The following is a 26985-nucleotide window of genomic DNA, read 5'->3' on the forward strand; positions in this document are numbered from 1 at the left end:
ATGTATCATATTTTCCTCACCCAGTCTACCACTGATGGACATTTAAGTTGCAATAAACATACACATGCATGTGTCTTTATGATAGACCGATTTATATTCCTTTAGGTATATACTCAGTAATAGGATTGCTGGGTTAAATGGAAGTTCTGTTTTTAGATCTTTGAGGAATCGCCACACTGTCTTACACAAATAGTTGAACTAATTTGCACTCCCACCAACAGTGTATAAGTGTTCTTTTTCTTCACAACCTCACCAGCAACTGTTATTTTTTGGCTTTTTAATAGTAGCCATTCTGACTGGTGTGAGATGGTATCTCATTTGTGGTTTTGATTTGCATTTCTTTAATGACCAGTGTTGAGCTTTTTTTCATATGCTCATTGGCTGCATGTATGTCTTCTTTTGAAAACTGTTCATGTCCTTTGCCCACTTTTTAATGGGATCATTTGGGGCTTTTTTTTGGTAAATTTGGTAATTTTGGTAAAATTTGTTAAAGTCTCTTATAGACGCTGGATATATAGACCTTTGTCAGATGCATAGTGTGAAAAAATTTTCCCTCATTCTACAGGTTGTCTGTTCACTCTGTTGATAGTTTCTTTTGCTGTGCAGAAGCTCTTTAGTATTTTTATTAGATCTTGTCATTTTTTTTTTGCTTTTGTTGCAATTGCTATTGGTATATTAATTATAAAATCTCTGCCCATTCCTATGTTGATGTGATTTGGCTGTGTCTGTACCCAGATCTCATGTTGAATTACCATGTGTTTTGGGAAGGACCCGGTGGGACGTAATTGAATCATGGGGGCATGTCTTTCCCATGCTGGTCTCATGATAGTAAATAAGTCTCACTAGATCTGATGGCTTTAAAAAGAGGATTTGCCCTGCACAAGCTCTCTTTTCTTGTCCACTGCCATGTAAGACATGCCTTTCACCTTCCACCATGATTGTGAGGCCTCCCCAGCCACATGGAAATGTAAGTCCATTAAACCTCTTTCTTTTGTAAATTGCCCAGTCTCGAGTATGTCTTCATTAGCAGTGTGAAAGTGGACTAAAACAGTAAAGTGGTACCAGAAGAGTGGGACATTGCTAAAAAGATATCCGAAAATGTGGAAGTGACTTTGAAACTGGGTAACAGGTGGAGGCTGGAACAGTTTGGAGGGCTCAGAAGAACACAGGAAAATGTGGGAAGGTTTGGAACTCCCTAGAGACTTCTTGAATGGCTTTGACCAAAATACTGATAATTATATGGACAACGAAATCCAGGCTGAGGTGGTCTTAGATGGAGATGAGGAACTTGTTGGCAATTGAGCAAAGGTGACTCTTGTTATATTTTAGCAAAGAGACTGGCAAGATTTTGCCCTTGCCCTAGAGATTTGTGAAACTTTGAACTTGAGAGAGATGATTTAGGGTACCTGGTGGAAGAAATTTCTAAGCAACAAAGCATTCAAGAGGTGACTTGGGTGCTGTTAAAGATGCTCAGTTTTGTAAGGGAAGCAGAGTATAAAAGTTCAGTCTAACAATGCAATAGAAAATAAAATCCCATTTTCTAAGGAGAAATTCAAGCTGGCTACAGAAATTTGCATAAGTAACAAGGAACTGAATGTTAATCCCCAAGACAATGGGGAAAATGTCTCCAGGGCATGTCAGAGGTCTTCATCCCAGCCCCTTCCATCACAGGCCCAGAGGCTTAGGAGGAAAAAGTAGTTTTGTGGTCCAGATCCAGGGTCCCTGTGCTGCGTGCACCCCAAGGATTTGGTGCCCTGTGTCCCAGCCACTCCAGCCATGGCTGAAAGAGGCCAACTTAGAGCTTGGGCAGTGGATTCAGAGGGTGCAAGCCTCAAGGCTTGGCAGCTTCCAAGTGGTGTTGAGCCTGCCAGTGCACAGAAGTCAAAAATTGGGGTTTGGGAACCTCCACTTAGACTTCAGAGGATGTATGAAAACTCTAGGATATCTAGGCATAAGTTTGCTGCAGGGGTGCAGCCCTCATGGAGAACCTCTGCTGGGGCATTGTAGAGGCAAATGTGGGGTTGGAGCCCCCAGGCAGAGTCCCTAAGAGGGCACTGCCTTGTAGAGCTGTAAGAAGAGGGCCACTGTCCTCCACACCCCAGAATAGTAGATCCACTGAGTGCTTGTACTGTGTGCCTGGAAAAGCCACAGACACTCAACACCAGCCCATGAAAGCAGCCAGGAGGGAGGCTGTACCCTGCAAAGCCACAGTGGGGGGCACTGCCCAAGACCATGGAAACCCACCTTTGGCATCAGCATGACCTGGATGTGAGACATGGAGTCAAAGAAGGTCACTTTGGAGCTCTAAGATTTGAGTACCCCACTGGAATTCAGACTTGCATGGGGCCTGTAAGCCCTTGTTTTTGTCAATATCTCCCATTTGGAAGAGCTGTATTCCCCCAATGCCTGTACCCTCATTGTATGTAGGAAGTAACTAACTTGCTTTTGATTTTACAGGCTCATAGGCAAAGGGATTTGCCTTGTCTCAGATAAGACATTGGACTGTGGACTTTTGAGTTAATGCTGAAATGAGTTAAGACTTTGGGGGACTGTTGGGAAGGCATGATTGGTTTTGAAATGTGAGGACATGAGATTTGGGAGGGGACGGGGTGGAATGATGTGGTTTGGCTGTGTCCCCACTCAAATCTCATGTTGAAATTTCAAGTGTTGTGGGAGGAAACTGGTGGGAAGTAATTGAATCATGGGGCTAGGTCTTTCCCATACTGTTCTCGTGATAGTGAATAAGTCTTAAAAGATCTGATGGTTTTAAAAAGGGTAGCTTCTTTGCACAATCTTTCTTCTCTTGTCTGCTGCCATGTGAGACATGTCTCTCACCTTCCATCATGATTTTGAGGCCTCCCCAGCCATGTGGAACTGTAAGTTCAATAAATCTCTTTCTTTTGTTAATTGCCCAGTCTTGGGTATGTCTTTATCAGCATCATGAAAACGGACCAATGCAATGTCCAGAATGGTATTGCCTAGATTGTGGTCTGGAGTTTTTATAGTTTTGGGTCTTACATTTAAGTCTTTAATCCATTCTAAGTTGATTTTTGTATACAGTGTAAGGAAGGGGTCCAGTTTCAATCTTCAGCATATGGTTAGTTAGTTGTCCTAGCACCATTTATTGAACAGGGAATACTTTCCCCATTGCTTATTTTTGTCAGCTTTGTTGAAGATCAGATAGTTGTAGGTTTGTGGTCTTATTTCTGGGTTCTCTACTCTGTTCCATTGGCCTATGTGTCTATTTTTGTACCAGTACCATGCTGTTTGCTTACTGTAGCCATGTAGTATAGTTTGAAGTCAAGTAGGATGATACTTCCATCTTTGTTCTTTCTGTTTAGGATTGCCTTGGCTATTTGGGCTCTGTTTTGGTTCCATATGAATTTTAAAATAGGGTTTTCTATTTCTATGGAGAATGTCATTGGTAGTTTCATAAAAATTGCATTGAATCAATAAACTGCTTTGTACAGTATGGCCATTTTAACAACATAGATTCTTTATATCCATGAGCATGGAATGTTTTTCCATTTGTTTGTGTCGCCTCTGATTTCTTTGAGCAGTGGTTTGTACTTCTCCTTGTAGAGATCTTTCACCTCCCTAGTTAACTGTATTCTTAGGTATTTTATTATTTTTGTGGCATTTGGAAATGGGATTGTGCACCTGATTTGCCTCTTGGCTTGTTGGTGTATGGGAGGTTGAGTGATTTTTTTACATTGATTTTGTATCCTGAGACTTTGCTGAAGTTCTTTATCAGCTTGAGGAGCTTTTGGGCAGAGACTATGGGGTCTTCTAGATATAGAATTATGCCATCTGCAAACAGGGATAATTTGACTTCCTCTCTTCCTATTTGGATGCCCTTTATTTTTTTTCTCTTGTGTGATTGCTGTGACCAGAACATCCAATACTATGCTGAATAGGTGTGGTAAGAGGGGACATCCTTGTCTTGTGCTGGTTTTCAAGGGAAATGCTTCCAGCTTCTGCCCATTTAGAATGATGTTGGCTATGGGTTTGTCATAGATCGATCTTATTATTTTGATGTATGTTCCTTCAATGCCTAGTTTATTGAGAGTTTTTAACATGAAGGAATATTGCATTTTATCAAAAGCCTTTTCTGCACTACCGAGATAATCATGTGGTTTTTGGTCTTAGTTCTGTTTATGTGATGATCACATTAATTGATTTGTGTATGTTGAACCAACCTTGCATCTCAGGAATAAACCCTACTTGATCATGGTGGATAAGTTTTTTGATGTCTTGCAAATCTTTCCTTAGGTTTATTCCAATGTAATGATTTTTGATAATAATGTAAATAATACAGTTATTCTTACTGTCATTTTCAAAATTGACATTTCTGGCCTAGAAATACATTTGATATTTTTACATTAAACTTACATCCTGTGATCTTGATAACTTAACATATTTGTTCTGAGAGTTTATTAATTCTTTTAGATTTTCTACATATACAATATGCTGTCTCCAAATAAAAAATAGTCGTACTTCTTATTTTCCAATATCTTTAATTTTTATTTATTTTTTGTGCCTTAATATATTGGCTAGGACTTACAATACAATGTTAAATAGAAGAAGGAGGGACAACAAAGAGTGCCCCGGACACTTCTTTGCTGTCCTCCCAGAAGGAGGGAGGAGGTGAGCTGGAACACATCCTTTACTACTGTGTGTGGTCTGCTTGGCCACCGTTTCTACTCCTCCAGGCCCATTCACTTTCCAAAACACAGTCCCCTATAAGAATCTCTTTATCATCCTTGATATTTCAACTTAAATAACATCTTCACATAGATTCCTTACTTGACAACCTTATCTAAGTAGCATCCCGCTATATCCTGGTGCAATACACCACACCCCCGATACATTTTTAATCATAATTATCATTTTTATTTAGTTAATTGTTTATTATCTGCATCTAACACAAAATTTAAGCTCCCCACAGGAAAGAACTTTGCTTGTCTTCTTTACTAATGTATCTGGGGAACCCAGCAGAGAACCTGCTGTTTAAACAAATGTCTAGCAGATGAATAAATGTGTCTTTTACAAAATACTTGTCCTGCTCAGAGGAGAAATCATAGACACTCCCTTTGCTCCATACAGAGGAAGACAACAAGGAGAGGGGACACATTGCATAAGCCCTGAGCACATTGCTGACAAACCTCAGGTATGAAAAGTGTAGATTTATGCCACAACTTTCCTCTGAAATGTTGCAAGTCTCACATGAAGAACAGAAACAAGGATATGTGTTCTGCTTCGAGATTAGAATGGGGGGAAGAGAACTGGCTAGGTCATTATTAGTCAGGGTCCTCTAGAGGGACAGAATTAATAGGATAGTTGTATATATAAAATGAAGTTTATTAAGGAGTATTAGCTCACATGATCACAAGGTGAGGTCCAACAATAGGCCATCTGCAGAGCAAGGAAGCCAGTCCGAGTCCCAAACTGAAGAACTTGGAGTTGGATGTTTGAGGGGAGGAAGCATCCAGGAAAAAGGTGTAGACTTGGAGGCTAAGCCAGTCTAGTACTTTCATGTTCTTCTGCCTATTTTTATTCTGGCCAAGGTGACAGCTAATTAAATGGTGCTCATCCAGATTTAGGGTGGGTTTGCCTTTCCCAGTCCACTGACTCAAATGTTAATCTTCTTCAGCAACACCCTCACAGACACACCCAGGAAGAATACTTTGCATCCTTCAATTCAATCAAGTTGGCACTCAATATTAACCATCACAGTCATGAAGGGACTTGAGGGTCAAGATATCATAGGATTTTGAATGAGGGACTCATAGAATTATATCTTGCTTAAGAAGGTTGTGTTCAGGGGCCACATGGGCCAGTTGTAGAGAGTTGAGAGTGGAAGCAGCATGCCAGTAAGAAGTCAATGTCTTGGTCCACTCAGTCCATTTGTCCAGGCTATACTAAAATACCATATCTTGGGGGGCTTATCAACAACAGAAATTTATCTCTCACAGTTCTGGGGGCTAGGAAGTCTAAGATCAGGGTGGTGGAAATTTTGGAATCCAGGGAAGGCCTGCTTTCTGTTTCACAGATGGTGCCTTCTTACTCTCATCCCATGGTGGAAGGAGCTAGACAGCTCTCTGAGGCCTCTTCTGTAAGGGCACTAATCATGACCTAGTCACCCCCCAAGGGCTCCATCTCCTAACATCATTACATTGGTGATTAGGTTTTAACATACGAATTTGAGGGCACATAAACATTTAGACTATAGCAGCCAACAACAAGAGTAAAAGGCAAGGAATAGTGATAGAGTGACAGTGGATGTGGAATCAAAGGGAAATCATCAACAGAATCTGCGATCAATTCAGCATGGGGGCCAAGAGAGTAGAGTAGAGTTAAAGGTGTTGCTTAGTGTTAACTATTTAAAAAAAAAAAAAAGTGCAAGGCTCAAATCATCCTAATCTAAACTGCCCTCTTGACTTCCAGCACAATCTCTAAGCACAACTTGTTGGAAAATCAGGGCTGCCTTTTTGCAACTATCCCTTGCTTCCTCACTGTTGGAAGTTCTCAGAAGTCTAAATGAATCCCACATAATGTAAAGCAAAAGGAACAAATAGCTTACTTAAAACTCAGACTTTTTTTTTTTAAGATTCAGGGAGTACATGTACAAGTTTACCATGAGTGTATTGCATGATGCTGATGTTTGGGCTTCCAATAATTTCATCACCCAGTCAATAAACATATAACTCCATAGGTAAAAATTCAGACTTTTTTTTAATACGATGTTACTTTTCTTTCTTTCTACCATCCTTAGGAAAAGAGAAAACCTCAGTGGCTTTCTTTCTTCTTCACCACATTTGGGTTTTCTTTGGGGAAAAAGCTCAGGATAAAATCAGATCTGCATTAAGCACCTGTTTCTCTGCAAAGTCACAGACATAGCTCTCTGCTTTAGCAGCACTTTTTTTTTTTTTTTTTTGGTTCCCTCCTCAAGAGCATTTGGATAATAAAAGAAAAGGCCATTACCCTACACACACACCCACTACCAGCTGCATTGAGAACACGAATGTGGATTCTGTCAAGTAGTTGGCAGAGGAAGCCCAGCTCCCAGCTCCAAGCAGCCACACCACAAATGGTGTCACCTTCAGGCTGTATTTTGTGGCCTCTCTGAGGTGAGTAGTTTGTTTTCAAACTATGTAGATGACGCTAGTATTCAGGTTGGTTTTTCGCGCTGTCTGCAGGGACTGAAGTTTCAAAAATGAGACAAGAGGGACTGTCTGAGGGTAGAGGGGCCATGGGATGTTCAGAATCCTGGTGCCTGGTCTGGCACCAGTGGGCACAGCAAGGCTGGAGCATGGGGGGTCTCCCTGTCATGGATGCCCAAATAAAAGGATTCTGAGGGCAAAAAGTTGACTTCAAACTTTCCGACTTCGTCACCTTCCCACAGTATCTGGCAACATTGAGTCTCTTTCAGCTCACATTAAAATGACTCTGCTTCTTTAAAGAGATGTAAAAATGAAGGTTGAGTGATGGAACATTACTCCTCAAAGAGGTTCAAATGAATTCCAGATGTACAGAAGAGTGTAGTGGGGAATAGGGAGGAGACATCTAGTGTCTTTCTCCCAGTTCTGCCATGGATTTGCTGTGTGACCTAGGGGAATCCATATAACCTCGATGATTTTTTGTTTCCTTGTCTGTAAAATGTGGGGATCTGTATAAATGGTCTGTGCCATCCCTCTCAGAAAAATAGCAAAATAAAGACAAAACTAACTGTGTTATTCCTGCCATGCTGACATCTAGTTTCTACTTGAATGTTCTCAGTGACAGGGAGCTTGCTACATTTTAGAATGACTCAGTTTGAGTGCTGGAGGTTTCTTTCTTGTATCTCTTCCTTTCTGTGCGGTGTACAGAAAGTACAAAAGGAAACCCACTTCTGAAGGGACCATTTCTAGGATCCACATTAATATATTAAAGTTCTAAAAACACCACATCACTTTAGTAAGAGCTATCCAGCATTTATTCACTTGCTGCCAGTTTTCTTGGAATTTTCCTAGCTTGACTCAAAATATTCATGCAAACCAAGCCAAAAAGGAAGAGAAGGCAAAGGAAAACACAGTAGTTCTTTTTTTAATTTTTATCTTTTTCTACCTGAACAATGATAGTTTTTAAGGACAACATTTCTTACAGAATGGAAACAAATTAGAGCTAAAATTCCTGATTATCTTTATCCAACTCTTCTTTTGATCTAGCAGAGAAACTAAAGACAAGATAAGTGATGTGACCTACCCAAGGTCACACAGCTGAGATTAAGCCCACATTTCTGGACTCCTAGTTCTCAACATATAAGTCTATAGATGTTTTCCAAAGGGTGCACCATGAAACGAATTTTTCAAGATATCAGAAGGTGGTTTTGGGGAGAAGAGGAAATGGGGAGTCAGGTTCTACGGTCAAACATATTTGGGAAATGCTAGTTTATTTTGTTTTGTTTTGTTTTATAGCATGGGTTCTCAGAAATTTAACTATGCTATATTGTTGGGACACAGTCAGGAAAGCAGCAATCACTGTAGATTTCTGGCAGAAAAATATTTAATGCAGGAGATTGGGAGCTTGCAACTCTGTTGGAAGGGCCTGAAGTTGCAAAGATCAGGTAAAGCCACCATTAGATCCAAAGAGCACCACAGTTAGGAAGCTGCTGTTGCTATCACTACTGTCTCCAGACCTGAGGTGACTAATGTTCAGGGGAATGTCTGGAAAGGACTAGAAAACATTGCATCTCACAAATCTCAGATGTACTCCTGCCACTTGCTGGAGAAACAACAGTAGATCTCTCCCTTTTGCCTGTTACTTTTCATGTAAGTGCTTCTCCATTGGCAGCGTCTAGTCTGAACTCTGTTCCCTCTGGAATCTTATTAATGTAGTTATCAGGCTTCTAGCCCCTAGAATGTAGTAGAGATCACAGGAGGGAGTGCTCTATTTTGTTTATTGTTGCTTTTGGAAATGTTATCTTCACCCAATTTGAGGTACCCACCAGAAGCCTGTCAGTTCCCTTCCTTGAGCAACTGATTAAGCATTTTCCTTATTGGGCTCTTACACTGCAAACCACTATGCACTCACCCAATTAGCCTGGGGCCAGACCCCAGACAATTAGGGACAGTCTCTAAGTACTGAGTCCACAAAATTATTCAAATTAGTCAATTCACAGGAATCCTGTGAGACCCGGCTTGTCGTACACCAGACATAAATTGCTCTCTGCATCTCCAGTTTACTGTTATCCCATCCCCAGGTGCAACTCCCCGTGTGGCCCTGTGTGGCAGCCTTCTCTCCTTCAGAGATGTAAGTAACTAAGAATTCTGCCCTTCATTTAGTTGAGTATCTTTGTTTTCTGCCCACCATTAAAGAATTTTTGGATTTTATAAAGCAGGGGGCAGGAATGGAGCAGAGTTACTAAAATCAATCTAGTGCAGCTAATAATGTGCATTGAAGCTCTCCAGTGGAGATACGGTATTTAGTGTTTCCTAAACTTTTTTAAGCACATGTCTTCATTTTTAGAGGCGACACTTACTGATACATGTCAAAAGGTATCAAGGTTTCATGAAACTCATTTTAGGCATTATTGTTTTAAATTATAATTTCAATGGTTCATATACTTTGAAGGCCCTGTGACCCAAAAGGAAGCAGGATTGGTGATGTAGTGGCCTGGGCTATGTTATCAGGGCATTCATGATCACCACAGGATTATAGTGTAATCCACAGTAGAGTTGCCGTTGTACTATGGATTACACTGTACGTAAAGATTGTTATTCTTCCTAGATAGTTCCAGCTGGTGGACTTGTACAGGACTTCCTGAACTCATATTTCTGTAATCAAAGCCATCCTCATCTTTGTCTCCTATCCAAATCCTAGTTGATTATCAATATCCAACTCAAGTCCTTTCTTTTCAACAGGAAATTCAATGATTAGCTCAGCTTTCTCTCATCCTTCATTCTCTGAAATCTTGACATGCTGTCAGCACTTGTCACAAATCTGCCTGTGACATCTCTTGTACTACTTCCCTGCTCTATTTAACAGCTCTTTTGTGACATTCTCTTATTCCCTACTGCATTGTAATCTTCTCAAAGGAAGCTTGGATGCTGCTGGGCACCTCCTAAAACCTTTAGAGCAATGCTAAGCACATAATGGGTACACAGATAATTGTGGGCAGGATAAATTAATTAGTTGGCCACTTCAGTTTCTAATACAAGGATTTTCTGTTGTTGTTTTTTGTTGTTTTAGAATTTTAGTTGAAGCAGGACCTAGCTTGCATGTGGATATATTTGTTCATGCAGATGAGAGCAAAAGCAGAGTTCCATAAAAACTACTATTATCAAGTGGTAGAAGTGATTTTCCTTATGTAACATTTCTTAGCTATTTTGGTGTTCTTAAACCATGAAGAGCAATGTGACACTTATAAAGTCCTAAGTGACTTTCTTCCTTCCAAGAATTATTTCAGGCTTGGGTTCCCAGCAATTCAGAAGCAATTCTATTTCTGCCATGTTTAAACTTTGCATCTTTATAGCCTTTAAACTTTTTTTAAATGTATATGGTCGATTTGTCTTCCAACAATTATCTTATGATCAGGGTGAAGCTAACACAATATTATTGTCCTTATTTAACCATTGAAGAAACTGAGGAGCAGAGATCCCATCTAGTAGGTGGCAAAATCAGGACTTGAAACAAAATCTTCTGCCTCCCAATTTATAGCTCTTTCTAATGTGTTCCAAAGTAAAGAGAAGTGTAAGAATGTATGTATGCATATATGTATGTTATATATGCATGAAATGCATGTATGCATTATTTTATTAATCAGATAAAGGAAGGAATTTAAATTTTGAAATATCTGATTTTTTCTCCTCATAATAAATTTTCCAGTAGAAAGATAACCATACACACAATTCCCAAATTGATTTTTGTCCCCACATACAAAAATAATAAAATAAAAACGTCTGTCTACTATGTCCCCGAAATCACCTCTAGAACTTTTACAGCTTGCAGGCTGCCTTGGACTACTCATTTGCCATAACAAAATACCATAGATGGAGTGACTTAAATAATAGAAATGTATTGTTTCACAGTTCTAGATAGTAGAAGAACAAGATCAATGTGACAGCGTAGTTGGTTTCTGGTGAGGCCTCTCTTTCAGGTTTATAGCTGGCTGCCTTTTTCTGTGTCCTCACATGGTGGGAGGTAAGGGTTGAGGGAGAGAGAGCCAGCTCTCTGGTGTCTCTTCTTATAAGGACGGTAATCCTAACACAGTCACAAAGAGATTATGACCCACACACTCATGACCTCTTCTAAACTTAATTATCTCCCCAAGGCCCTGTCACCAAATACCATCACATTGGGGATTAGTGTTTCAACATACAAATTTTGGGGGGACACAAGTCAACCCATAGCATTTTAGCCCTGCCTCTCCAAAATTTATATGTTTCTCACATGTAAAATAAATTTCTTTTTTTAAAAATTATTTATTTGACAGAGTCTCACTCTGTTGCCAGGCTGGAGTGCAGTGGCATGATCTTGGCTTACTGCAACCTCCACCTCCTGGGTTCAAGCGATTCTTCTACCTTGGTCTCCCAAGTAGCTGGGACTACAGGCATGCACCACCAAGCCCAGCTAATTTTTCTGTTTTTAGTATAGGTGTGGTTTCACCATGTTGGCCAGGATGGTCTCGATCTCTTGATCTCGTGATCCACCCACCTTGGTCCCCCTAAGTGCCAGGATTACAGGCATGAGCCACCATGCCCGGCCTTCCATTTTGACAACCCCATACCAGGATTAACTCTAAAATCTAAAGTTTAAAGTCTTATCTAAATATCATCTAAATCAGATGGGGTGAGACTCAAGATACAATTCATCCTGAGGCCAAATTCCTCTCCAGCTGTGAACCTGTGAAACCTGACAAGTTATGTGCTTTTGAAATATAATCATGGGACAGGCATAGGATAAACTTTCACATTCAAAAAGGAAAGTAGCAGAAGTTCCCAAGCAAATCCAAAACTTGGCATGTCAAATTCCATTAGATCTTAAGGCTCAAGAATAATTCTCTTTGGCTCCATGTCTCACCTTCCAAGCTCACTGGCATGTCAATGCCACCCCATAGCTCTAGGTAGGGGTCCTGCCCCTTCAGCTCTGTCCCCAAGGCTCCAGGTAGAGGGCGTCTGCCTGTTGAAACTGAGGTGGTGGCCCTGATTAGCTCTGAATTGCCTTCAGGGTTATTTTCCACTTCTCTTGAAGAGTAGGGCATGTTCACAGGCAAATAACTCCATGACCCTGTCCTGTCAAAGCCCAAAAGTCCTGCAGCCTTTCTTCATTGAGTCTCCATCCCCACGTTGGCAGTGTTTCTGCATGTACCACACCATAAGCTCTTTACTAAGTGTTTGTTCAGCCACACACTCAGTATGGCTAAGCATGGCTTATGTGGCTCTTTGGAGCAAGCTTTCTCATTTTTCCAGTCCATTGCATGCACAGTGTTATATTTTTAGAAGTGGAAGTTATACTTAGAAGTCCTGTGCCACTGGCTGATGCAGGGAAAAGAATCCTGGAAAGTTGTTTTATCCACCAGCACCTGTTGTCAAAACCCTTCTTCAAATTCATTCCTTTCATGGGCACCAGAATGTAAAAATAAAAATTTAATCATGTTTCCCTGCCATTGACTCTCCAGCAGCAAGATAAAGCCCAGTCCCACCATTTAAGAAACTTCCTTGCTTGTGTCTCTCCAACCTCACCTACCACTTTCAACTTCCAAACTGAATTTTATACCAAATACAGTCAGTTATCATTATTTGCTGTATTTGTGTTCTATAAAGTCACTGTGAATGGTGAATTAGTAAATGCTGAACCACTGTTCCTAAGGGGAAATATAAGATTAAGTTCCTAAGAGCCTCTGGTCACATTTTTATCAACCGATTGACACATCCTTGTTTTATTTCTGTTTCTGCTTAAAAACCCCTTATTTAATATACATTGTGGATTCATTAACATTGAATTCACAGCCAGTGGCACTAGAACTCATGCCTGATCAAAGTTTATCAATCACATGTATTTCCCTGTAAGTCATGTCACAGCCTTTTTGCACCTGAGAATATTAGACAGCATGGCCAATGCTTGGGATCTGTTTTAAACAGCAGAATCACCAACAAAAAGTACAAAACTGTGGAAAATGTGGCACTACCTGGACCATGAGATGGACACTTGTTTACAGTATGAGAGCTAAAATGAGGAGACAGAGCACCATCTCTGCTGGGAACAGCAATGTCAGGTGGCTAAAATTTTTGCTGCTCTGTACATGTCTTTAAATGATGGTGCAAGTGCAGTATGTATTGATTTGGGGGTTACAAATAAATTTTGGCAAATAGGTGAATTTGCAAATACAGAATACACTAATAATGAGGACCCACTGAACTTGCAATCACCTGCTCTAGCTCACAGTGCTCTGCCTGTGTGTCTGTTTACATCCACATGGGGGTGAAAATGCTGGAAGGTGAGGAAGTACACTCTGTAGATCCACAAGTGGAAGGCACTTGTTAAATATCTGCTGAAATGAACCAAACTTCACATGTGTTGTATTCTCACAGTATGCCAGCCAGGATCCCATCAAGCCCGATTGAGGTATAACAGCCCCTGGCCCTTTGGACACACATGATGAAGCCCTTAAACTGTATGTGGAGTTCTCATGTCAGATCTAATGATGAGAATGAGTGAGAATCTCTTCTGATCACCTTGTTCTCAGTACTCATGACGTAAGTGGGGAGCAGAGGAGCAAGTTGTTTACCTAGCATGGTACAGGACAGTGTGTGGGCTCCTCAGACAGTGAGAGCTTCCTACAAAGATGGCTGGCCCAGCCAGCTGCCTCTAATGTTTAAAATTCTGTTAGAACCTTATTTCTTTAGGTTAAGCATTTTCAGATGAGTATAAAGGAGGGAAATTAACATTTCTGAGGGTCTAGTATGTGTAAGAACTTTGCAGATTTACTGTCTCTAACCCATATAATAATCCTATAGAGGAGATAGAAATATCCCCTTTAGAGGTAGCAAAGAGGCATTAAAGTCAAGGGACATGCAGAAAGACACTAAGTGGTGGTCTGGCCAACATTTGTAGCCAGATTTGTTTCATCACTAGCTGGTTATTTTCATTACCCCATTCTACCTTTTAAAATACACTTAAGCACAAATATTTCTTAGCAGGGGTTCATACAGCCATTAACACTCACATGTTATTTCTACTAGTTATTCAACTGATATTGGTGGAAAACTTCTAGTGTGCAAAGAAATATGTTGGGACCAGAAGAAATGCAAAGTTGAATCCAGCATGGCTCCTAGATACACAGAACATGTGCATAAATATTTAGAATGTGAGTGGAAATTATACATGTCATAGAAGAAATATCAAAGAGGGTTGTCTCAGCTGGGAGAATAAGAAAGTCTCCATGGAGAAGGGGGCCCATGCTTGAGATTGAGGGAAGAGTGATGTCAGCATGGGAACAGCACAGGCACAGGCCAAGGAATGAGAAAGTGTGGGTTAAAAACTGACGCTCAAGGGAGCTGAACTTAAAAGTAAGTAGGGCACTGTAAGGCAAGATGAAGGGGGATCATTATAAAAATGACTTCACTGCCAGGGCCAGACCTTTGCACTTTAATCATTAGGCAGCAGAAGGGCACTGTCAGAAGTGCATGGAGTGATTTGTGAGGTGGCAGTGTGTACTAGTTTGCCAGGGCTCTATAACAAACTATCACAGACTGGGGAGCTTAAACAACAGAATTTTATTTCTTGCAGTTCTGGAGGCTGGAAGTCTGAGATCAAGGTTGTGGGAGGGCTGGTTTCTTTCAGGCCTCTCTCCTTGGCTTGTAGACAGCCGCCTTCTCCCTGCATTTTCACGTGGCCTTCTCTCTGTGTGTCTGTGTCCTGATTTCCTCTCCTTATAAGGACACCCGTAATATTGCATTAAAGCCCACTGTAATGACCTCATTTTAACTTAGGTACCTCTTTAAAGACCCTATCCCTAACTACGGTCACATTCTGATGTACTGGAAGTTAAGACTTCAGTGTACGAAATTCAGCCCATAACACAGACATGAAGGATCATGAGAAGGAGAAAGTGGGGAGGCCGGTTAGGAGACATCACAGCAATTGCGAGCAGACGGTGGCAGTGGAAGAGATAAGGAGGCACACAGTGGACCTTAGTCTGATAGCTTTCCCCTCTGCAAGGAAGACAACAACAACAACAACAACAAATTTCTGTCAACGGTTCAGTAAGAGAAAAGGAAAGTCAGCTGGAATTAACTTGGCAAGCCTTCCTTAGCCCATAGAGACGTCCCCAAAGCCATCACTTCTCACTGCCTCCTGGTAGCAGGAGGGTTGCTTCTGATTCTCAACCCACACAGGACAAAATGTCTCATTACTCTAGTCTCAGAGTGTTTATATTACATTCTCCCAAGCCTAGAATCTGAATCAGGGCCAGGGCATTCCTGAGTGACAGCTCCCGTGAACTAATTATTAATGTTCCTGGCACAAAGTCTGGGTGGGCATTTATTCTTGTTCCCCAAGCCTGTGATGAATGGAGCTTTGCGCAGGCTGCATAATTTCTTCATTTCTCCATAAGTCTGTGCCTTCTGCTGGCATTTTAAGGAATGTATTTTTATGGAGTTTGGAGCTATTCAGTAATTTTCCAGGAGGGCATATTGCCCAGGCCAGATGGACAGATTTTTTTTTTCTGGTTCCAGTTAGTGAAGGCCTGTCTGATAAGATCTTATCGCATCCTACTTGAAAGGTGATGCACAATTTACTTGTGAGGTAGGTGGTGAAAAATGACTCTATCAGAAGCTTCTTATGATGGGCTGGGCTGGGGATGGCCACCCTGGTGTACCTAAAACCTCCCCGGTCTGGAAGGGAAGTAGAGTCAAGGGACTCTGCAATGATACATGCAAACAATGTCAAAGAAGGGCATTTTTGTCCTAAGATGTACCTATATTATAACACAGGACGTGATGGGACAGGATGTTACGAAGTCATTCTATCTTAGCAGAGCATTATTCAATTACTACCTTGAGAGCCCAGTGCTTCTCTCTGAATTCATTTGTCTTCAGAAAGAGAAGCCTGATGCAGTGAAGTATGATAAAGAAGAATAAATTTTGACTTTCCCAAGAGAGTCACATAGACTTTCAGTTATACTGTATTGTTGGATCACTTGTATTCTATTACATTCTGCAGTTATTGGACCAGAGCCTCCTAGCATGCTGAGTCCTCAGCAAGGTGGTGTAAACACCAAATAAGGTGGGCTGGGGGGCAGCATGTATAGTTCCTGACACAAATGCTGGCGCATAGCAGGCACTCCTTGTAAGAGACACTTGACTCCGTTGTATGGCATTCCCTTTCTTTTTTTTTTTTTTAAACTGACCTTCTAAAGGGAACCGAGGCCAGAAAATACTTCCAGAAAAAGGTACCTTTCCTCAGGAAGTGGTAATGACACCATCAATATATAGAAACATCTGGAGTTTTTTTTCTATTTCTTTCCAGTTTTTAGACAAAAACCTGAATAATAATTTTATATTGAATAATAAAAATTTGAATAATAATTTTTTTATCTGCTTCTAAAACTTTTACTTCCTGCTTGAGGGCATGTGTGTGTCAATGGAAAGGTGGTCCCTCTCCGAATTCCCTCTCCTGCTGCTTCTCCTTCTCTCCCTCCAGGCGAGGAGCCCCTGACATCACTTTATTCTGTCAGGTCTTTTGCCGTATATTCTCACTCCTTCTTGCCTCTTCCACCTGCTGCTGCTACTAACATAAAACTCTAAAAGCCCAATCACTTTCTCATTCTCACTGAAGGCAATTATCTTGACTTTTACCAGAGACAACACAAAAATTTCCCAAAAAGAAGAAACTTTTCTTCCCATTTAACCTATAAGAAAATGACGTCACTTGATGACTAAGTGACTTGACTTAAATATGGCCCTAGAAACCATGACTTGTATTGTTTTTCCAAAAAATCTTACCAAGGTGAAGAAAAGAATTCAGACAAGGAGGTTTAACCAACAACTAATCAACCAAAACAAATAAATGTTAGCACAAACCACAAAAGGAAAAAAATAATAAATTGGATTTCATCCAATTTTAAAAGTTCTGCTCTATATGGAACATATAAAGAGGTTTCAAAATTCAATAATAAAAAATGACAGAAAAAGAAATGGGCAAAATATCTGAATAGATACTTCAGCAGAGAAGATATACTTCCCTGGTAGTCTCAGGAATGAAAAAACAAATAAAAAGGCAAATAAGCCCATGAAAAGAGAGCTAACATAATTTGTCTAAAATAACGGGGGACACTCACCCGAGCTTTCAGTGTTCTGGTGAGAGTGAGGAGAAACTCCCACATAGTGCTGGTCAGAATGCAAAGAGCTGCAGCCACTTGGGAAAGTGGTTTGGCAGCATCTTCTGATGTCTGTCATATACTTACCATATGACCCAGCCTTTCTATTCCTAGGTATGTTCACATGAGAAATGAAGACATAAGTCTACACGCAAAGAAAAAAAGGGTTCATGAAGGCTTGTGGCAGCTTTAGTTGTCATCCTCAGAACTGGAAACAACCTAATGTCCAGTGTCTGGTGAATGGAGAAACCATAGGAAATCCATAAAATGGAATATTACTCAACAATAAAAAGGACTAAAGTACTGATAGAAACAGCAATATGGATGGATTTCACAAGAATTATGGTAAGTTAAAAAAAAGTCAAATTCTAAAGGCTCCATATTTTATAATTCCAGTTATATGACATTCAGAAAAAGGCAAAACTAAATTAATAGAGAATAGATCAGGGGTTTCCAGGGGTGAAAGTGGAGGTAAGGGTGAATGACCTTAAAGAGGACAAGAAAACTTTTTCAGGGTGGGGCAAGATTTCTGTATCTTAATGTGGTAATGATTACCTGACACTATACATTCATCAACATTCATAGAACTACACACCACAAAAGTGAATTTTTCTCTGTATGAATTATACCTTAATAAATATGTTGCAATGTTCAATGTAAAAAAGGGGGTTGTGACAAATACTCCATTTTACATTCATTCATTCTTCATCTAACCCTTCCCAGGGAGGTCCCGTAAGTCAGACATTGCCAGATAGCTCAGGAATCTAGAGATAATGTGATCTTACTCACAGTGTGGTCAGACTCGTAAAAGAAAATGTGGCTGTTTTGTGATAGCATATTTTTTGCTGTGACAGAGAGAGCACACAGAAGTGCTAAGGTTGTGGAGGAAGAAGCACAGGAAAGCTCCCTGCTAAGGATTTATAGGAGCAGAGGCCTGAAGAACAATTAGACGGTGGGGGGAAGGCATTCCGGTGTAAGGAACAGCAGGAGAAAAAACACAGGGGCAGCAAAGAGCCAAGGGGAGTGGATCCTCTCCTCCTCCCTCAGCAGCTGCTGTGGGGGGGATCAAACAGCCAGACAGAGCTTGTCTGACCAGCACTGACCCCCTAGAAGAACAGAAGGAAGGCTGGTCCCCTGACCCAGTGCCCTCACAGCATAGACATTTAGAAAATTCTTGCTAAATTCTGCCTCACAGTTGAATTCCAGTGATGAACATAGAAAACGTAGAAGTGATAAAAATAGAAAACTACTTTCAAGTAAACGCCACAGTGACAATTATTGAGAAGCAAAAATCTTTGATGGGTGATAAAATTAATGGGTAAAAGTATGATGAGAAGCAGGGTATTTGCATAGTCAAAAAGTATCTTTTTAAAACATTTTAGCACAGGGAAACAGGAAGGACCGTGCAGGAACCTCACCAACACCATGTTAATCAAGGGATCAAAATGAGTCATACCAGAAGTTAGACAGGTTGTTACCAGGTGCCCTCAACGTGATGCACTGAAAGGGCACGGTGGCCCTTCCGTGGTATCCCTGCCACAAATGCTAGCTTAGATCAGGCTGCTATAACAAATTGCCGTAGATGGAGTGGCTTAAATAACAAGTATTCATTTCTCACAGTTCCGGAGGCTGAAAAGTCCAAGACCAAGGTGCCAGTAGATCTGGTGTCTGGTGAGGACCTACTTCCTGGTTTGCACATGGCTGTCTTCCTGCTGTGTCCCTTCATGGTAGAAAGAAGACAGACGGAGGAAGCAAGCTCCCATGTCTCTTCTTCTTCTTTTTTTTTTTTTTTTTTGAGACAGAGTTTTACTCTGTTGCCCAGACTGGAGTGCAGTGGTGCGATCTCAGCTCACTGCAACCTCTGCCTCCCGGGTTCAAGTGATTCTCCTGCCTCAGCCTCATGAGTAGCTGGGATTACAAGTGTGCACCACCATGCCTGGCTAATTTTTGTATTTTTAGTAGAGACTGGGTTTCACCATGTTGGCCAGGCTGGTCTCAAACTCCTGACCTCAGGTGATCCATTCACCTCGGCCTCCCAAAGTGCTGGGATTACAGGCATGAGCCACAGCGCCTGGCAATCTCTTCTTATTAGAGCACTAGTTCCATTCTTGAGGCTCCGCTCTCATCACCTAATTACTTCCCAAAAGGCCTGGCCTTCTAACACCGTCATATTACAAGCCAGGATTTCAACACGTGAATTTGGGGGAGACTCAAACATTCAATCCATAACAAATGCATGGCCTCACTCTGATTCTGAGAGAAATATCAGACAAACCCAAATTAAAGAGTGTTCCACAAAACAACTGATTTGTATACTTCAAAAGTTCCCAGGCCGTGAGAGAAAAAGAAAAACTGCCATAGATTAGAAGAGACCAAGGAGACACAATAACTAATTGCAATGTGGAATCCTGGATTAGATCCTGGACCACAATAAGGACATTAATGGGAAAACAGGCGGAATTCAAATAACATCTGTAGATTAGTTAATAGTATTGCATTGATGTTAATTTCTTGACTTTGATAGTTGTACCAAATTACATAAGATGTTAGCCTTAAGGAAATCTGGGTAAAGGATATTCGGGAGCTCCCTGTAGTATATTTGCAACTTTTCTGTAAGTCTAAACTTAATTTTTCAAATACTTAGAAAATGTTGTCTGAAAAGGTGCAAGCGAATGTTAGAACTTTATACACCTGTGCACAAGGACATTCCTTCTACTGCTAGCTATTTTTATTTATTCAAGTCTTTCCTCAGACTGAACAAAGTGCAGTTAAGAGTTTCTGCAACTAGGAGCAACAAAGTTATCTCACAGGACAGAAACATGTTCTTACCTTATCTTTTTGTCTTTAAACATCATAGGATTATATATTTAACAGTCATCTCATCCATTTCCAGTTCTCAGGGGTCTCAAACCTAAACTCTTTCCTAGCATATGAGAACTTGTGCTATTGCATAACATTCCACATGCCATCAACATTGTGCAATTCTCACCAGTCTTAGTGCAGTCCCACATGCTGCAGAATAGAAGCTACCTGTGGTTTGCTTGAAAGTTGAAGGTTATTCTTCTTAGTCAAGAGTTTTTAACTGCAAATAAGGTACCTGCTGCTTGAGTCAGGACTCTGTACAACAGCCAATAGTCTGGTGCTACTGTCAATGCTGGCCTGCACAGGGTCAGTCTTCCATAAAAATGATAAGCCAGGATTTCTCATGTGTATCTGAGCTTTATTTAGCTCCCTCAGACACTGTGGTTTTGTTTTCTGTTTGAAGAAGTGAAGGTCAAGCAGAAAGAATACATTTGTCTTGATAACCATTAGATAGAAAGCTAAAGTGGGTTTTAAGATCTGATTGAACTTGAAGAGAATAGAATGCATCTTTTCTAACACCACTTGCCAGTATAAGGGGTTGTCAGCCTTTAGGCAGAGCAGCATTCATTTGCCTTTTCTGACAGCTTCAGTTTCCTGGGGAAGATGAACTCTTCTCCACTCTGTGCAGTCTTGGTGGGATGGCAAACCCAATTGCTTGCACAGGCATGCCAATAGTTAATGGTGAGTTTGAAGACTTCTTTTGTTAGACCCTTCCTTTTGCTATCCTGGTGCAACCACGTGCATAGCTCATGTTCTGATGTTGGTAGAGAGGTTGCTTCATTCTCAGACTTTGAAACTTGAGTTGAGAGATGCAAGGAGGAAAGAAACTGCTGCAGCTCAATTCCTTGAGTGCTGTAGCCCTGGGAGGCTGTGGAGATGCTCCTGGAGGAGGCATTCTGATTTCCTGGGTCTCACCTCTTTCAAACCCAGTTCTTCAACTTTCTTCATCCTGGGAGCTGAGTCACACCCTGACAATACATTTTCCTTTAAAAAGCTAGCCAGAGTTGCTACCGTTATTTATCACCAGACAATTAAAGAGAGCTGGTTGAATCCTTCAAAATAACGAGAAGACCCTTTAGTGGCTCCCAACTCAAAGAAAAGGATCCTCAATACCATGAAGCTTCAGAACCCGTGGTTGTATTCTGAGATTTTTGGAAATGTAAGACACAGACATCAACCTTTTAAGCTTTTTAATCACTGAAGTAACTTCTGAGAAGGAAGAGAATCCTTGAAACATATAATTACTTACAAAGTATCTTAAACTAGAATTAACTAATTTCAAAGTATCATTTGAAAATGACTGCAGTATGCACTCCGTGCCAGTTTATTTATATGTACATTATGTTTACTAATATAAATCATCAGAGTTCATGAATTTCTCTTGACTATAGGTATAATTTTCTATCTTGGGACTTAAAAACAATAAAAAGTTAATGAAACACAACCCTAAATGACAGAGGCTTCTGAATGTGAAGTCACTACAAACATTTTTAAAGACACACAGTACCATATGATCCAGACAGTTCACTTCTAGATATTCACTCAAGAAAAATAATAGCATATGTCCATATAATGTCTTGTACAATATGTTTATAGCAGCTTGATATGTAGTAACGTAAAACTGGAAACAACCCAAATGTCCATTAACAGGTGACTGAACAAATAAATTTTAGTATATTCCTGCAATGGAATACCACTCAGCAATAAAAAAGGAGACAGGTATAGCGGCCAAGGGAAAGCTTCCCCTTTGCCCTCTGGAGGTTTGCTGGAAAATCAACGTACAGAAGGCAGATTAATAGGAGGAATTGCATACAGATTTATTAACATGCATGAGTAGAACCATGGAATGTTTACCCCAACGCCCTAAATGAGTTGAAGAAGCTTATATACGCTTTTCATAAGGGAGGGAGGATATGAGGAATGTAGACAATTCTCTTGCAGGACAGTAAGTGTGTATTAGGGAGAAAGAATGAACCAGGGAGACAGGAATTAACTTGTAAATGATTCTCTTTTGAATTTGAATGAGGCTGAGAGGCAGGCATTATCTTGTGGAACAAAATATATAAGATCTTAAAGAAAGGTAAGATGGTTGAGCTTTTATACCATCTTGAGGTTACAGAAAGAATAGGGCTTGGATGGTGGCAAGTGAGTTACGGGAGTGGGAGAAGAGGAGACGTGGCTAGCAAAGGTGGTCTCGTTATGTAGATGAAACCTCTCAGGTGGCAGCCCTCAGAGAGAATAGATGGTATAGGTTTCTTTCAGACTTTAAAGGTGTCAGCCTCAGTTCATCTTCCCTAGATTGGACAAGGGAGGACCTCAGAGAAAGCTTGGCTGCACCAATGCAGATTTTCTCTACAGATGCAAATCTCCCCCACAAAAGACAGCTTTTCAGCCATTTTTATATTTCCAGACCTCCTGAATAGCCATCTTGAAATACATCAGAGAAGCATATTCTGGGGTGTTAATGAAAAAACAGGCTCTGTAAAATATCTTAAAGAGGTTTATTTTGAGCCTATATGAGTGACCACAGCCCAGAGAAAACACAAATCCAAGAAATCTTGACTGGTCCTAAGGCAGTCAGGTTATAGTTTGGTTTTTCACATTTTAGGAAGAGAGGAATTGTGGGTAAAATTATACATCGATACATGGATAGCATTCATTGGTTTAGCCCACAGATATGGGACATCTCAAAGCTTACAAGTCATGTTAGTGGTGGCAGGTAGTCTAGTTATTGGTGGCAAATTCATACAGGTCTTCAGCAACCTCAACTCTTGCCTCTTCAGAAGAAAGAACTCGACTGGTGGATATAAGGCAGAAAAAGAGACCAAGGCAAGTTTTAGGGCAGGAATGAAAATTTTTTAAAAAGCTTTACAGCAGGAATGAAAAGAAAGTAAAGCACAATTAGGAGAGGGCCACGTGGGCACCTTGGAGGGCAAGTGCGGGGTTTGACCTTTTGGCTTGGGGTTTTATATGTTGCCACACTTCCAGGGTCTTGTGTGCCTTCTCCCCTGATTCTTCCCTTGGGGTGGGTTGTCTGCATGTGCAGTGCTTGCCAGCACCTGGGAGGGGAGCACGCACAGTGTGTTTCCCGGAGTTGTATGAATGCTTACTAGAGATGTTCTTCTCTTACCAGCTGTATTTCTTTAGGAGGTCATATACCAGTTACACTCTGCCATTTTGCCTCTTAACGTGCATGTGTGAGCCCACTCACCCAACTCCTGAGATCTTATCAGGAAGCTGCTGATCACCAGTTTCGGGTTTTTCTTTTTATCTACAGGGAGACTGCCTTTCCCTGGCACTGGCTGCGACCAATTATTATTTTAGAGACAGTAAACAACTGCCTGACCATCACCTGATGATCGCCTGACATTCCTGGTTGGGGACAGGGGTGCTCTTCTGCCCTGCTTATGTCTGCCTACCTGCTATAACAGTCATGAGTGGATTTTAGGAAATCTTTAGTTAGCAATTGGTTGAAAGAGTTGTGCTTTGTCTAAAGACTTGAAGTCAATACAAAGAAATGCTTATGTTAAGATAAGGGGCCCTGCTGTCATGTGATGCTATACCGCAGTCAGGTTGGATATTAAGCTACATTGTATTGGGTTAATTTAAAAAAGTTCAACAAGATTTTTTGGTTTGTAGGGTGTGACTTAATCCTGGCCTTGCATTGCCTTAGGTCTTTTATACTTTGGTATCTTACTGCCACAAAGAATCCATTCTGTCAGTCTTGTGATCCCTACTGAAACATTAATGCTGGTCAGTTGTGTGTAAATTCCAAAAGAGAGGGGGTATAATGAAGTGTGTTTAACCTCCCTTCCCATCGTGACTGGGAATTCCATTTTTAAGGTTTTTCTGGGCTCCTCTCGGCCAAGAAAGGGTCTGTTCAGTTGGTTGCAGGTGGGGCTTAGGATTTTGAGAAATATTTTGGTTTCTTTCACATGCAGGAATGTGGATAATCTCAAAATAATTATGTTGAGTGGCAAAAGCCAAACAAAAGGAGAGTACATACTGTATATACTCCTTTTATATATCATTCTAATATATATATCAAACTAATCTATGGTAACTATAGCTGATCAACGGTTACTGGGGAGGGGGAAAGAGAAGACAAAGGGATGTAAGGAAACTTGTGGGTGACAGATTCATTCAATATCCTGATCATAGTGATGTTTTCACAGATGTATTAATAAGTCAGACTATTCAAGTTATTCACTTTAAATGTGTGCAACCTATTGTATGCCAGTTATTCCTCAATAAAGCTATTGTAAGAATCTAGGTACTTGCCTGCCAGATTTGGTGCTAGATAATCTGGCAGGAATATGCAAAATACAATGCCAGCACTCAGAGAGATATGAGACCATCTAATTCTGGGGTGGGGAGGGGGCAATTTTTTTTTTTATAAAGAGTAAATATTTCTGGCTTTGTGGACCATATGATTTCTGTTACAATACTGATCTCTGCTGACATGGTACAAAAAAAAAAAAGGTCACAGATAATATGTAAATAAATGAGAGTGGCTGTGTCCCAATAAAACTTTATTTATGAAAACAGGAAGTGGGCCAGATTTGGTCCATGGGCTTTAGTTTGGTGATTGTAATGTAGTTGAACACATTTATTATACAGAAACTAAGAGATGAATGCTATGTGGACAATAGCAACTTGTAAAAATCAGAAGTTACGTACTTCAATATTTTTTATCAACCTCTAGTTGTAAAAATGTACGTTAAAACTATATTAGGTCATATGACAAAATATCACTCCATAGATTGGCAGTGGCAATGGGAAATGCATCTTTATGTAGAGAAATCCATAAGCCACTACCTTAACCAATAACAGCATTTATCACAAATAGTGGGACCATCTGATTTTATATGCCTCCTGATGTAATGCGAAATGAATTAGGCAGCATCATTTATGGAGAATTATTACCAACAATGTTTAATATCTTTGTAATTTAATCAAGCCTTTGGATTTTCTTTCTAGCCTGTAAGACATACAAGGGAAATAGGAACAAATTAAATACCTTGAAGAGACAATGAGAGAAATCTAGAATAAGAGACATGCCACAAGATAGCTGGCTTGATCTCTTAAAGAAGTAAATGCTATGGGGAAAAAAACGTATGTGAGGAAGATCATGCTAGATTAAATATTTGTTGATTTCTGGTTTGAAAAAATATTTCTAGAAAAGATATTTTAGGTAATATTGTGGTTTGAATGTGTCTCCCAAATTTCATGTGTTAGAAATTTAATCCCCAGATCCACATATTAATGATATTTGGAGGTGGGGACTTTGAGAGTTAATTAGGATTAGATAAGGTCATCAGGGTGGGACCCCATGATGAGACTGGTGGCTTTATAAGAAGAAGACAAGAGATCTGAGCTGGCATACTCTTGCCCTCTCTACGTGTGATACCCTTCACCATGTTATGATATAGCAAGACAGCCCTCACCAGGTGCTGGTGCCATGCTCTTAGACTTCCCAGTCTCCAGAAATGTGGGCTAAATAAACTTCTACTCTTTATAAATGATCCAGTCTGTGATATTATGTTATAGCAACATAAAACAGACTAAGACATGTAAAAATGGAGAAATATGAGTATAGTCTAGTTATCTAATCAAGATAATATTAATATTACCTAGTTTAGATAATATTATTAAATGATTGCGGATTTTCTTACGTAGAATAATAATATTGTGGTTTTGTAGAAGAAAATTCTTATTTTAGAAAACAAATGACAAAATACTTAGAGAAAATGTTTCATGAAGTCAGCTACACAAGTATCTTTCTGTATAGATTTGTATATAAATATATATATATATATATATGAAGAAATAGGGGCTGGGCACAGTGGCTCATGCCTGTAATCCCAGCCTGTAATCCCAGCCTCATGCCTGTAATCCCAGCTTTGGGAGGCCAAGGCGGGCAGATCATGAGGTCAGGAGATCGAGACCATCCTGGCTAACATGGTGAAACTGCACCTCTACCAAAAATCCAAAAAATTAGTCAGGTGTGGTGGCAGGCACCTGTAGTCCCAGCTACTAGGGAGGCTGAGGCAGGAGAATGGTGTAAGCCTGGGAGGCGGAGCTTGCAGTGAGCTGAGATTGTGCCACTGCACTCTAACCTAGGTGACAGGGCGAGACTCCGTCTCAAAAAAAAAAAAGAAAAAAGAAATAAAACAAATATGGAAATAGGTTAATAATTGCTGAGTCCAGGTGGTGGGGTTATATGTGCTCATTGTATTTCCCTTTTGACTTTCTGTATATTTAAATGTTTTTATAAGAAAAAGTTGAGAAAATTGTTTTATTTGATGATATGCCTTGAGAGGAGAATATTCTTACATACACATATTTAAATTATGATAATTGTCCTTTTTAATCAAGACAATAAAAAGGTGAGAGAATATTCTATTACAGGATAAATTAAGAGCTTTATTTATTTATTTTTATTTTTATTTTTACTTTAACTTCCAGGATACATGAGCAGAACATGCATGATTGTTACATAGGTATACGTGTGCCGTGGTGGTTTGCTGCACCTATTGAGCCGTTCTCTAGGTTCCCTCCCCTTGCCTCTCACCACCCAACAGGGCCTGGTATGTATTGTTCCCCTCCCTGTGTCCATGTGTTCTCGTATTTCAACTCCCACTTATGAGTGAGGACATGTGGTGTTTGGTTTTCTGTTCCTGTGTTAGTTCGTTGAGAATGATGGCTTCTGGCTTTATCCATGACCTTGCAAAGGACATGATCTCATTAATTTTTGTGGCTGC

At 40.3% G+C, this 26985-nt stretch overlaps 1 long non-coding RNA gene across 1 annotated transcript in view; it reads left to right on the forward strand.

The window, feature by feature from the left end:
- The first annotated feature begins 6815 nt into the window (after positions 1-6815).
- The window catches only part of LOC131382180 (uncharacterized), a 31436-nt gene continuing 11266 nt past the window's right edge, over positions 6816-26985 (forward strand). Inside the window, exons 1-2 of the long non-coding RNA XR_009211432.1 lie at positions 6816-7130; positions 17474-17704. This is a non-coding gene — a long non-coding RNA (uncharacterized LOC131382180). The remainder of the gene's footprint in view (positions 7131-17473; positions 17705-26985) is intronic.

Source organism: Hylobates moloch, unplaced genomic scaffold (genome assembly GCF_009828535.3).
Source record: "Hylobates moloch isolate HMO894 unplaced genomic scaffold, HMol_V3 SCAFFOLD_21, whole genome shotgun sequence".
NCBI lineage: Eukaryota > Metazoa > Chordata > Mammalia > Primates > Hylobatidae > Hylobates > Hylobates moloch.